The sequence below is a fragment of the Apus apus genome, chromosome 10 (assembly GCF_020740795.1).
Source record: "Apus apus isolate bApuApu2 chromosome 10, bApuApu2.pri.cur, whole genome shotgun sequence".
Classification (NCBI taxonomy): Eukaryota; Metazoa; Chordata; class Aves; order Apodiformes; family Apodidae; genus Apus; species Apus apus.
In genome coordinates this window covers 98,850-112,393 of record NC_067291.1, presented here as the reverse complement: position 1 = coordinate 112,393, position 13,544 = coordinate 98,850, and the positions used below count along the sequence as shown (strand labels likewise).

General features: G+C 51.5%; 1 long non-coding RNA gene across 2 annotated transcripts; it reads left to right on the top strand.

Moving 5' to 3' along the window:
- Positions 1-849: 849 nt before the first annotated feature.
- LOC127388620 (uncharacterized) lies at positions 850-12,984 on the top strand. Of its 2 annotated transcripts, XR_007890415.1 has the most exons (5): positions 850-886; positions 3,886-4,003; positions 4,647-4,750; positions 5,520-5,661; positions 12,508-12,984. It is a non-coding gene; the product is annotated as an uncharacterized LOC127388620 (long non-coding RNA). The 2 variants fall into 2 exon arrangements; XR_007890414.1 differs by lacking the exon at positions 850-886 and having other exon boundaries at positions 1,056-4,003.
- The last annotated feature ends 560 nt before the right edge of the window (positions 12,985-13,544 follow it).

Here is a 13,544-nt window from a genome sequence, read left to right as displayed (position 1 = left end):
TAATGAATATGTAAACCGTTTCTTAGAAATATTACTCATAATTAAGTATGAGCTGTATACGTATCTCTCACCTTACACTGTAAGGCGTGCACATTTTTGGAGGAGCTATCCCCTCTGCGTCCAGTGCCGTGAATATAGAGTACTCAGACTGCTGGGTGAACTTTCTTTGTTTCAATTCCAAAGGTTTAAAAACAGAGGCAGGTAGCTGTTACAGGGTTTTCCCCCAATGTCTCCATGGGCCCTCTGAAAGACTGGGTCTGGCTTTAACTGGTGCACTTCCCTGGCGGGGGTCAGGAGGGTCTGTCTCCTGGGCAGACGTCCTTTAAAATTGTGTAAGACTCAAAAAAAGCCCCCTGTCAAATTATAGCTGAGTTCTGGAGGCAGGCAATGGTGTCAGTTCACAGCTGTGCAAGTTGAAGTCACGCGGAAGGAAAAGTCTGGGGTTTTTACAGGAACAGTATTTTTATGGTATGTCTGTAAACACGTGCACCCCTTTTAATCATGAGGTGAAACACTGGGGGACAGAGGCTGGGGGCGGCTGCAGGCGTTCATGATCCATTAAAATCTATATGGATAGATGAGTGTAAACAGGTGACTTTCCGTGTCCGTGGTGTGTGAGAAAGCAAAGCCAGCCATGCGTGCGCTGGGGGCGGGGCCTGTTGGGGGCGGGCAGCTGGAGATTGGCGCATGCGCAGTAACGCGCTGCCCGGGCATTGGTGGGTGTGGCTTTACGGCTCGGCTGCCCTTTGTGGGCGTGGCCAGGCGGTGCTCTGCTGCCCGCTGATTGGTGATCGCCAGGCTGGGCGGGGCCGGAAGAGCGGCGGGCGGGTCCCGCAGGGCGGGGCGGAGGGCGCGGCCGAGGGTCGGTGGGGCTGAGGAGGAGCCGGTGAGGGAGCCGGGGCCGGGCCGGGTTCTGCCGCCGGCGGGTTCTAGCTCTGGGGAGAAGCCGCTAGAGGGGGAGAGCTGGTAAAGGGCAGTGGGTGTGGGGTGGGAACAGCTGAGGGGGGGGAAAAGTGGCGAGGGATGGGGCCAGTGAGCAGGGGGCGCAGCACCGAGCTCTGCCCCTGCACCAGGCACTGCCCCCCCGCCGGGCACTGTTCCCTCATGTCACCGTTTGACTCAGTTTGACAACAGTGCTCTCGATCCCCTCCCCCTCCCACCCAGGTAGGGAAGGAGAGAGAGAAAAAAAGAGAGAGACTTGGCTGGATTGAAAACGGAACCGCACAGCTTTAATTAGAATACTAATGGTGTTATGAGAATATATATATATGATTATACAGAGGTGTGGGTGAAAGCCTCTCGCCTCCCCCCACCCCCAGCAACTCCCACAGCAATCCCCTCAGACGAGACAATTCCGAGGAATCCCGGAGCTGCTGCTGGAGAAAGGCAGAGAGTTACGAGGATGAGGAGGGCTTGAGGTCGATGGGTTGACGATGATGGACAGATGGTGTCCTCCCCGGATGCTGGCCGTGAACGGAAGAGAGAGAGAGAAGAAGGAAAGGAGAGAGAGAGAGAAAAAGGAAGGGAGAGAGAGAGAAGAAGGAAGCGAGAGAGGCAGGAATAAAGGAAGTTGTCTTCTGTCATCTCCGACCTTCCCCCGAGCCTACGTAGATATATGGCATGGAGTACCTCTGGCCCAATTTGCTGTCCATCTAACCCAGCCTCCCACGGGGGGGCCACAGATCCCCCCGCAGTGTCTGAGCCGGCAGAGCAAAGGCACGACCTTGAGGGCCCAGCAATTATAAAAACATTCCAGTGTCTTATCAACCTCGCAGAACACGCAGTTGCTACTTGAAGAAAGCTCACTGAAAAGAAAAAAAAAAATCAGCAAAAGAAAAACTGGCTTTATCCTGGTTCAAACAGGACACCTCATCAAGCTTTGCCCCTTCTGCTGAGCGTTTACCTCCCGCTGAGCGCTGCGACTGCAGGAAGCGGAGGGGGGAGCGGCACAGGTCGCTGGGAGGGGGCTTCAAAGTGGAGCAGCCCAGGGTTTGTGAGTGGGGGGGCATCGTCAGCTGGTATTTCCTCCTATCATAGGATGGTTTGGGTGGGAAGGGACTTTAACGATCATCTAGTTCCAACCCCCCTGTGCATTCACCTGGATTTGTTTTAGATTTATTTTCCGTTGGAGCATGGTCACGTTGCTCCGTCCCCATTTTATGTAGGAAAGAAAATTCTTATTAGTTAAGTACAATTAATTAATCCCAGTTTAAATGTGTGATGTTATTATCAAGAAGTCTTAGGTATTGAAAATTTAATAAGCAGTAATAATTAATGTAAATACTTCTTTAAATTGTCAATATTTCACATTTCCCTTGCTCCCCCTCCTTTATCTCTGTTCTCCCACTTCCTTTTTTTATTTTTTTTTTCTTTTAATTTTTTTTTCCCCTCTTCCTGTGCTGTTGCTGCTGCTGCTTTTTTCAGGAAATTATTCCAAATTGTTCCCAGCATTGTGGTCCAGCAAGTTCAGGCTATGGTTTCACAAATTGCCTGTGGGTGTTACATGTTTAGTTGCTCTTACCTTCACAGATACAAAATCTGATGGTAAATGGGATTCAGTCTTGCATTATGTAACCTTTTTTAATAAGTTACCTCTGTAAAAGCTAAATTATTAGGCTACTGTTACACAGATTTCTGATTTGTACAACAGAAATAAGTTAATCCATAATTTTGAGATAGAAATTGTCCAACAAACTGGAGCCTATTGTCTATGATTTGGAAATACAGCTTCAGATGTCCTGTGTTGGTTTGCTCTCATAGAATTGGTTTATTGAACCAAAACCTTGTAAGCCATTTGAAAAACATTGCACTCTAAAGTGATTTCGATGATGAAAAGGAATATTTCACATTTTGTCCCCCAGAAGAACTTTTTTTTCAGATTGGTAGCACTTGAAGATATGACCTTTTTCTAAGCTGTACTTTGCAGGAAGATGTGCTAGCTTCAAATTTATCTAAAATAATAACTACTTTAGACTTGCGCTTGATTAAACCAGACAAAAATAAAGACGGCTCCCACAGTCTGCTATTTCTAACAGAGCAGTAAAATGGCTTGCGGGGAGAGGTCTAATGTTTAAGTTGTTGTTCTGTTTTTTTTTTTAGTAGGGAACAGCCAAAACTGCTTCAGATTCTCCTTGGGAATCTGTAATTTTGAGACTTAACCACAGGTTGACTGAGATGTAATTGGCAGTACTCCATGTGCCTAGTTTTGAAATTTTCTCTTTACAACAGAAATTATCAAATCTATTATTTTGACATTTAAGTTATCAAACAAAAAACATTGTTTATTTGCTTCCATAGAATTGATTTATTGAACCAAAATCTCATAAGCCATTTGAAAATTATCACGCTATATAGTGATTTCTATTGTTCTGGATCATCTTATCAATATGAAATTAAAAAGTCAAGTCTATGATTTTGGAGAGGCAGTCTGTTACAGAAGCCAGTGTTTTCTACCTTATAATCTGAATGAGGGGGAAAAAATGCAGATGTCTTCCTCTCCTTGACTTCCGAGGAAACTATGAGTTGGCTTCACAGCCCTGGAATATCATCATGCTTGATGTTATAGATAACCGAGATAAGTTGTGGGGGGTGCTCCCTCCCGTCCCCTTTGTCTGTCTTGGAGGCCTGCTTCTAGGGACAGGCTGTGGACTGCCTGGGACATATTTTTGTCTTAATTCTTGCCATTGCACTGCTATGTAAGCTCTGGTTTTATGCTGCATGTCTCCTTGTTCCCTTTATGTCCTTTTCCCCCCACAATTTTTCTTATTTCAATGAATAACCAAAATCAATATGTTTCAAATGGGTATTTTTGGTAAACAATAGATTTTCAGGAAATTTGGGGCAAAACATGTCCCCCTGTTTAAGTGTTCTGCTACATATGTCCAGTGGCAGGGCTGCTGTTGCCTCCTCTCGATCCTGCCACAGGAGGTTCAGCTGCCACCGCTTCAGCATCATCGGCCTTTTCTCTGCCACCCAAGTACCTGCTGTGGTCTGCAAGTACCAGGTATGTCTCCAGTGTGTGTCTGTGTTTTCCCTCAGTTACTTCTAGCACGGACTCAAAAGTTAACATTTAGAATGTGCCAATCCCTTTTCTAGAGTTTTTCTATGAAATATTTGGACACAGATACTAAAAATAAAGTTTCTTCTGGAGTGTGTCACACCTATGCAAAGCTTCTCACCATTTATTTTTCTTCCCTAAAAGTGCCCTGGGGTGTGTTCCCAGATACAGGTGCACAGAACCAGCTGCTGCTCCCTGAGCCCTTAATTCCTGCTGGTGTTTGGCCCTGCCCCTTTCCCAGGGGGTTGTGGGAAGGGCAGTGGGTGAGTCCCAAGGGTATATGAGCCACTGCCTGTGGCCTGGGAGCTCAGTCTGCTCTGTGGCTGTGCTGAGTTCAGGGCTATGCTGTTGCCACAGCTGGTGGTACCTTTAGGGCTGTTGGAGCTCTTTGGGTGACTGTGTTTTGAAGCTTATTGAAACTAGACTATCCACAATCTGCTGGAGTTTCCAGGTAAGCAGTGTGTGCAGTCAGAAGGGTATTTCTTCCCTGCAGCTTTTTCTCCTCTTGGTATCTTCATGTGGGATATTTTGGGGCCAGAAGGTAGTTTAACTTTCTGTGGTGTGTTTTTTTTTTTTCCTCTTTTTGCAGGTGCTGAACAGGAACCTGGTGGTTGCCAGATTAATGTAGATGCCCATCTGCAGAGTTTTCTTTAAACAAGGATGGATTGAGATCTCTGGCCCCCTGAAAGCTAAGTTGAGGGATGAGTACTAGGGGAGGGCTCAGGGGATGGAGGGGACAGGGTTGGGAATTGCAGGGAGGGATTTTAAAGTTTGAGTAGGAGAGAGGGCTGTTTGAGAACTGTTCCCTTTTGGCAGGAAAAGTGAGCGGGTTGCTCTTCAGCCCAATGTTAGCATGTGCCAGGCAGGGCACTCACAAGCCATCTCTTTTGCAGCGACCCCTTTTTTTGGGCATTCTTCACTGCGTCCTTGGTTCTTAAGTCTCATCAAGGCTTCTTGTGCATCCATCTATGCCAGTTTTGACCATAGCTTGTTGTCACAAATTGTGATGTTTCACTCTTTCTCTGGGACTGCCTTGTGGCCTCCTTGGTGTTGAAATCAGAAACAGATTGGCTGCAGGAATATTGAGATAAATGTGTTAATTACAGGGATACCCGTTTGTTGCTGTGGAACCTACTGTAGGGGATCCTGCTCTAGCAGGGGCTTGGACTGCGTGATCTCTAAGAGGTCCCTTCCAATGCCACCACTCTGGGATTCTGTTTGGAAAGGCATGGTAGTGGATACACAGAAAATTTTCCTTTGCTCTATGGAGTTTTAGCAGCAGAGTTTGATGAGGTTTTTTGTCTGACACTTTTAGTCTCTGATGTGTGGAACCTGAAAAACAAAAGGTCCTTTTAGATCAGCAGACATTGAAAGGCAACTGCAACGCCCAACATGCTGATTTCAGAATTCTGCATCTATAGGTCAATATTTCACTGAGTAGTTTTGTGCTTCTTCTCTCCAGTCCTGCTTTTGTGGATGAGTATGAGAAGATTGAGGAGCAGCTGCAGAAACACTACAGCACTTAGCTGGAAAAATTCCAGAATCTGACCTACATGGAGCAGCTCCTGGATGATCAGCGACAGACAGAGCAAGAGATGTTTGAGGTAAAAGAGCTTAGAAATGCTCAGCAAGGCTGCACATCCTGTGGTTCTTGGCTGGGCGCTGTAGGGTTCTTGACCCTGGGCACTTAACTCCAGACCCTAGACACTTAAGCCTACAGCCTAAACAACAGACACCAGACACAGGACCCTAGAAACTGGATGCTAGATATTAAACCCTAGACCCTATACCCTTGATCCTGGACACTTAAATCCAGACCGTACACCCTTAAGCCTAGAGCTAAACCCTAGACGCTAGACCCAAGACACTGGCCCCTAGACACTTAACCCTGAATTCTTAACCCTAGACCCTTGTCAATGGGCACTTAAATCCAAACCCTACACCCATAAATCCAGACCACATAAATCCAGACCATTAAGCCTACAGCCTAAACCCAAGACACCAGACCCTAGACACTGGACGGTAGACGACCCTAGACCCTTGACCCTGGGGACTTAACTCCAGAAGCTAGACCCATAACTCTAGACCCTTAAGCCTACAGCCTAAACCCAAGACACCAGACCCTAGACAACAGACACTAGACACTGGAACCTAAACCCTTGGCCCTAGGCTCTTAACTCCAGATCCTAGACCCGTAACTCTAGACCCTTAAGCCTACAGCCTACATTCTAAACACCAGACACTGGACCCTAGACCCTAGAAACTGGATGCTAGATACTAAACCCTAGACCCTATAGCCTTGATCCTGGCCACTTAACTCCAGACCCTAGACCCTTAAGCCTACAGCCTACACCCTAGGTACCAGAGCCTAGGTACCAGACCCTAGACACTGGACCCTATACCTTAGACCCTTGACCCTGGGCACTTCATACCCTAGACCTGGAACTCTAGACCCATAAGCCTACTGTCTACACCCGAGACACCGGACCCTAGACACCGGAACCTACACCCTGGACCCTTGACCCTGGGCACTTAACTCCAGGCCCTAGACGCGTAACTCTAGACCCTTAAGTCTAAAGCCTACACCCTAGACACCAGACCCTAGACACTGGACCCAGACACTTAACCCTAGACACTATACCCTAAACCCTATACCCTTGATCCTGGCCACTTAACTCCAGACTACACCCATAACTCTAGACCATTAAGCCTGCAGCCTAAACCCTAGACATTAAACCCTACACAGTGGACCCGAGACACTAGATACTAAACCCTAGACCCGTGACCCTGGGCACTTCACTCCGCACCCTAGACCCGTAACTCTGGACACTTTAGCCTACAGTCTAAACCGTAGACACCGGACCCTAGACACAGGACCCTTAACCCCAGACACGGTACCCTAGATGCTAAGCCCTAGACCCTATACCCTTGTACCTGGGAGCTTAACTCCAGATCCTAGACCCTTAAGCCTACAGCCTAGACACTAGACCATAGACACTGGAACCCAGACCCTTGACCCTGGGCACTTAACTCCAGACGCTAGACCCATAACTCTAGACCCGTAAGCCTACAGCCTACACCCTAGACACAGGACCCTAGACCCTAGAAACTGGACACTAGATACTAAACCCTAGACCCTATACCCTTGATCCTGGACAGTTCATTCTGCACCCTAGACCCGTAACTCTAGACCCTTAAGCCTACAGTCTAAACCCTACACACTAGACCCTAGACAGTGGACCTGAGACATTAGATACTAAACCCTAGACCCTTGACCCTGGGCACTTAAATCCAGACCCTACACCCTTAAGCCTAGAGCTAAACCCTTGACACTAGACCTTAGACACTGGCCCCTAGACCCTTAACCCTGAATTCTTAACCCTAGACCCTTGTCACTGGGCACTTAAATCCAAACCCTACACCCATAAATCCAGACCCTTAAGCCTACAGCCTAAACCCTAGACACCAGACCATAGACACTGGACAGTAGACACTGGACCCTAGACCCTTGACCCTGGGGACTTAACTCCAGATCCTAGACCCTTAAGCTTAAAGCTAAACCGTAGACACTAGACCCTAGACACCAGACCCTATACACTGGTCAATAGACCCTAGACGCTTGACTCCGGGCGCTTAACTCCAGGCAATAGACCTGTAACTCTAGACCCGTAAACCTTTAGCCTAAACCCTGAACATTAGACCCTAGACACTGAACCCTTGACACTTAACCCTGGATACTAAACCCAAGACGCTAGACCTTTGACCCTGAGCACTCAACTCCAGACCCTAGACCCGTAAGTCTACAGCCTACTCCCTAGACACCGGACCCTAGACACCAGACCCTAGACACCCAACCCTAAACCCTAGACCCTTGACCCTGGGCACTTAACTCCAGACCCTAGAAAACAGACACTAGACACTGGACCCTAAAACCTTGGCCCTGGGCTCTTAACTGCTGATCCTAGACCTGTAACTCTAGACCCTTAAGCCTACAGCCTACATTCTAGACACCAGACACTGAACCCTAGACCCTAGAAACTGGATGCTAGATACTAAACCCTAGACCCTATACCCTTGATCCTGGGCACTTAACTCCAGACCCTTAATTCTAGACCCTTAAGCCTACAGCCTAAACCCTAGACACCAGACCATAGACACTGGACGGTAGACACTGGACCCTAGACCCTTGACCCTGGGGACGTAACTCCAGATCCTACACCCTTAAGCTTAAAGGTAAACCCTAGACACTAGACCCTAAACACCGGACCCTATACACTGGTCTATACACCCTAGACCCTTGTCTCTGAGCACTTAACTCCAGACAGTAGACCCATAAACCTTTAGCCTGAACCCTGGACATTAGACCCTAGACACTGAACCCTTAACACTTAACCCTAGATACTAAACCCAAGATGCTAGACCTTTGACCCTGAGCACTTAACTCCAGACCCTAGAACTATAGCTCTAGCCCCTTAAGCCTACAGCCTACACCCACGACACCAGACCCTAAAAAACAGACAGTAGACGCTGGACCCTACACCCTTGGCCCTGGGCACTTAACTCCAGATCCTAGACCCTTAAGCTTAAAGCTAGACCCTAGACACTGGTCAATAGACCCTAGACTCTTGACTCTGGGCACTTTAACTCCAGACTCTAGACCCATAAGCCTACTGTCTGGACCCGAGACACTGGACCCTAGACACTGGACACTAGATACTAGATGCTAGACCCTATACCCTTGACCCTGGGTTGTTAACTCCAGAGCCTAGACCTTTAACCCTAGACCTTAACCCCACAACCTAAATCATTAACTGATGACCCTGGGCACTTAACTCCAGACCATAGACCCATAACTCTGGACGCTTAAGCCTACAGCCTAAACACTAGACACTAGGCTTTAGACATGGGAACCTAGACCCTTAACCCTGAATACTAAACCTTAGACCCTTGACCCTGGGCACTTCACTCCGCACCCTAGACCCATAACGCCAGACCCTTAAGCCTACAGCCTACACCCTAGACACTGGACCCTAGGCACTTGACCCTAGACCCTTGACCCTGGGCACTTAACTCCAGATACTAGATCTGTACTCTAGACCCTTAAGACTACAGCCTGCACCCTAGACACTAGACCCTAGACACTCTACCCTAGACTCTTGACTCTGGGAAGTTAACTCCAGACATTACACCCATAACTCTAGACCCTTAAGCCTACACCTAAACCCTAGACACTAGACCCTAGACATTGGACCCTAACCCCTTAACCCTAGATACTAAACCCAAGATCCTTGACCCTGGGCACTTACATTCAGACCCTAGACACTTAAGCCTACAGACAAACCCTAGACACTGGACCCTAGACATTGGACCCTAGCCCCTTAAACCTAGATACTAAACTGTAGACCCTTGATCGTGGGCACTTAACTCCAGATCCTAGACCTGTCACTCTAGACCCTTAACCCTACAGTCTAAACCTTAGACACTGGACCCTAGATCTTAGACTCTTGACACTGGGCACATAAATCCAGACCCTAGACCCAGAAACCTAAACCCTTAATCCCACAGCCTAAATGCTAGACACTAGATCCTACACACTGGACCCTAGACTCTAGAACCTTGATCGTGGGCACTAAACTCCAGGCCATAGACCTGTAACTCTGGACCCTTAAGCCTACAACCTAAGCTGTAGGCCCTAGACACTGGGCCCTAGGGGCACATCTCTGCTATGGGGCAGCCCTGCACCCCCCGCCCAGGCATGTCTCACCACCAAAGGTCTCTCATCAGTTCCCAGGTGGCTCCGGTTGCCCCGCCCCCCTCCTGCCACCATTTGTCAACGGCCACCAGTGTCTCCTCCCGTGTGACCTTCTCGGCCACGCCCGGGTGGCCCTGCAGCCCTGCCCCAAGCGCGGCCACCACCTCCCGCTCCTCCAATCCGATTGGTTGGGAGAAGAAAAGGGGGCAGGGTTAGAAAGAGGAGCAGGAACCAGGTGGGGTAAGGGGTGGGGCTTGGAGGAGGCGGGTCTTACCGTTGGGGCTGAGATGATGGGTGGGGCCACCGCCAGCCAATGGGAGAGCTGGGGGCTGGGTTTGGTCAGAGGGGCATTGGGTGGAGTAAAAAGGGTTGTGGGGCTGAAAGGGGTGGAGCCAGAAGGGGGCGGGGCTGACAGGTTTAAAAGGGGCAGGGCCTCAAGGGCTGCACTAGAGGGGGAGGGGCTGAAAGGGGTGGAGCTAAATAGGGAGGGGCTTCAGGGATTGGGGGTGTGGCCTGAGGGAGGGGGAATAAAGGGGCAGGGCTTAAGAGGGGGGCTATGAGGGTTTAGGGGGCGGGGCTAAAAGTGTGGGGTTTAGGAGGGGTGAGGGGTGAGGTTTTGGGGGCAGGGATTGAAGGGGTGGGGCTTAAGGGGAGGGCGCAGGGCTTACGTCCTTGTGGCTTGCAAAGGCATTGAGCTCGGCCAATAGGAGCTTGAGATACGGGGGGGGCGGGCCCCGCCTTTCCCGAGTGCCTGCCCCAGCTGGGGCGGAGGGGGGACAGGGGGGACCCAGGTGTCCAGGACCAGATCTATGGGCCAGGGGGGACCCAGGCATCTGGGCCCCACATCTATGAGGGAGGACCCACCTGGTCGCGGCTCAGGCTCCATCCCCTCGCCTTTAGCTTCTTTTCCACGAGCCAGACCCGGTCAATGCCCCAGAGAGATGATTTAGTCTCCAGCCCAGGGGGGGGACCCAGGCATTTGGGGGGATCCAGGGTGCTCAGCACCACTGTGACCCACTGGGGTCATAAAAGCAAAGGTCAAATATAGCTGAGAAGAGGCTGGGGCTAAGGGGGGCACCGCCCATTGGCTGTCCCCCCATTAGCCCCCCAATGCCCTCTAATCAATGCCCCTCCCCCCCCAAAAAAAGGTCTCCAAGACCCCCCCCCCCACAAAATGGGGGACCCAGGCATCCGGGACCCCCAAAATCCTTTCCCCCCCCCTCCCAGAATGCCCCAAATCCCCTCCCCCACCCCTCCAATACCCCTCCCACCTCCCCCACCCAAAAGGGGGACCCAGGCATCTGGGCTTCTCCCCCACCCGAAAAGAGATCAGGGTCCCCCCTGAAATCCCCTCACCTCCCACAATGTCCCTTCACCCCCAGAAAAGGGGGGACCCAGGCCCCCCATCCCCTGTCCTCTCCCCCTTCCTGTGACCTTTTAGGGTCAGGGGTCATGACCCCCCAGCACAGGTCGACCTCGGTGACCCCCAGGGCGCGGGGCCCCCCAAGGCGCGCAGGCGGGGCAGGGCCCAGTGCCCCCCGGTCTGCCCCCATGTCCCGGAACAGGGAGGAGATGAAGACGCTGCACCAGCGGCTGCGGGAGGGGGCACAGGATCCGCTGGGATCAGGGCTCCCCAACCTCCCCCTGGCCTTTCCCCAGATCCCCCCAAGAGCAGCAAATCCCAACAGATCCCACCACATCCCACTCCCAGTAGATCCCAGTTAAGGCCCAGTGGCACCAAATCCCAGTAAAACCTCATAGATCCCAGTAGACCCTACCCTGAAAGAGGTTCCAGTAAGGCCAGTAGCTCCCAGTAGCTCCCAGTTCCAAGTAGAACCCAGTGGATCCCAGTTAATCCCAGTATATGTCAGCAGGTCCCAGCAGATCCCAGCCCCCAAGGACCTCTCCCAGTGAGTCCCAGTGACTCCCAAACCCAGTCAGTCCCAGTGTATTCCACCGGACCCCCCCTCAATCCCAGTGGATCCCAGTAGGTGTCCATGGATCCCAGTAGATCCCTGCCCGAACGGCCTCCCAGTAGATCCAAGTCGCCAAATGGCCCAGTAAGATCCAGTGAGCCCCCAATCTCAGTAGATCCCAGCACATGCCAGTGACTCCCAGTACATCCCAGTGAGTCTCAGTGGCCACCAGTAGCTTCCAGGAAGTCCCAGTAACACCCAGTGCCTCCAACCCAGTATCTCCCAGTAACCCCCCAGTACATCCCAGTAAGACCTAGCGCGCGCACACACACTCACTCACTCCTTTCCTCATACTCGCGCACACAGCGCGACCTCTTAAGGAGGACTGACGTCAGGTTTCCTTCCCTCCTCCCCTCCTCCTTTTGGTCCTTAATCCTCTCCCTTAAAAAGCACCTTTGCATTGCCTCTCTAAAGGACACTCTCTCAATACACACATATTGATATCCCTGGTAGCCATTCACACCTGCATTGTCCCTAAACATCATCCCTCGGTTTGGGTTAACCCTTAATAAACCTATTAGTTTGTGGAGTAAATCTTGCCTTCAGAGGCAATTTCTGAGTATCCTGACAGTAGGGAAGGAGAGATAAAGTTACGGAGAGAGACTTTTCTGGATTGAAAATGAAACTAGTCAGCTTTAATTAAACACTAATGAGAAAAGAAAATATGTACAAATGTGTTCAAGAATGTGCAAATCCCTTTTGCCTCCCCCCACCCCCAGCAGCTCCCGCAGCGTCTCCTGAGCTGTGAGCAGCCCCAAAAGTCCTGGAGGTGCCGGAGAGAGGGCAGAGCAGCCAGGAGCTGAGGGGAGAGTGATGAGAGGCTGGGATGCACGGGCCTGGGGATCAACGGGCATGGATGGATGGACGGACAGAGTCATCCCTGGATGCCAGCCACAGATGGGAGAGAAGGGGAGAAGAAGCAGGAAGGGGCTTGACTTCCACGACCCCCTCACGCAGATCTATGGAATGGAATACTTTGGTCAATCTGCTGCCTGTCTAGCCCACCCCTCCCTGTGGGGGTTAGATACGACTCCTCTGCTCTCAGCAGCATCCCTGAGGCAGCAGAGCGAGGAGACCTTGATGTCTCAGCAGCAACATCAACGTTCCAGAGTTATCAGCCCACCAGCTGGAACACTTGCTGCCAGTTCAAGGAGAGCTCCCTGAAGGAAAAAGCCCCAGTAAAAGGAAAATGGGCTCCATCCTGGCTCAAGGCAGGACACGCTGGCTGTGCCCCCACCCCTCGCCTGCCTCCTCCGGGTGCTGCGCAGGCTCAGGGCCAGCAGCCTCCCCAGCGGGCCCTGGCAGGGGCTGCTGATCTGTGCTGCTGGTGCTGCCTGGCCCCGCGGGAGGAGTGGAAAGCCCTGCCCAGGGCCCGGAGCGCCCTCCTGAAGAGGGAGGGTCGGTGCTGCCGGGACGGGGCCCGCGGGAGCACAGCGATGGCTGCGGGGGATGGAGAGCGGCGGGCGAGGGCCTGGGCAGGCAGCGGGCAAGCTGCTGCCTGCTGCTGGGCTGCTGGGGCAGGGGGGGCTGTGCCAGGGGCTGCCCGAGGGCTTGGAGGTGAGGAAGGAGCTGCTGCATCCTCCTGTGCTGCCAAGGAGGTGATGGCTCTGAGGGTCAGAACCAGAGGCATGTGGTGCCGCTCTTCCTCAAGAGCTCCAAGAGCTCTGGCAGGGGCAGAAGCTCCCAGCTCAGCATCTCTGCTCCATGCTGAGTCAGAAGATGTGCTCTGCTCGTCACCATCTTCCTCCTCTCCTGCAGA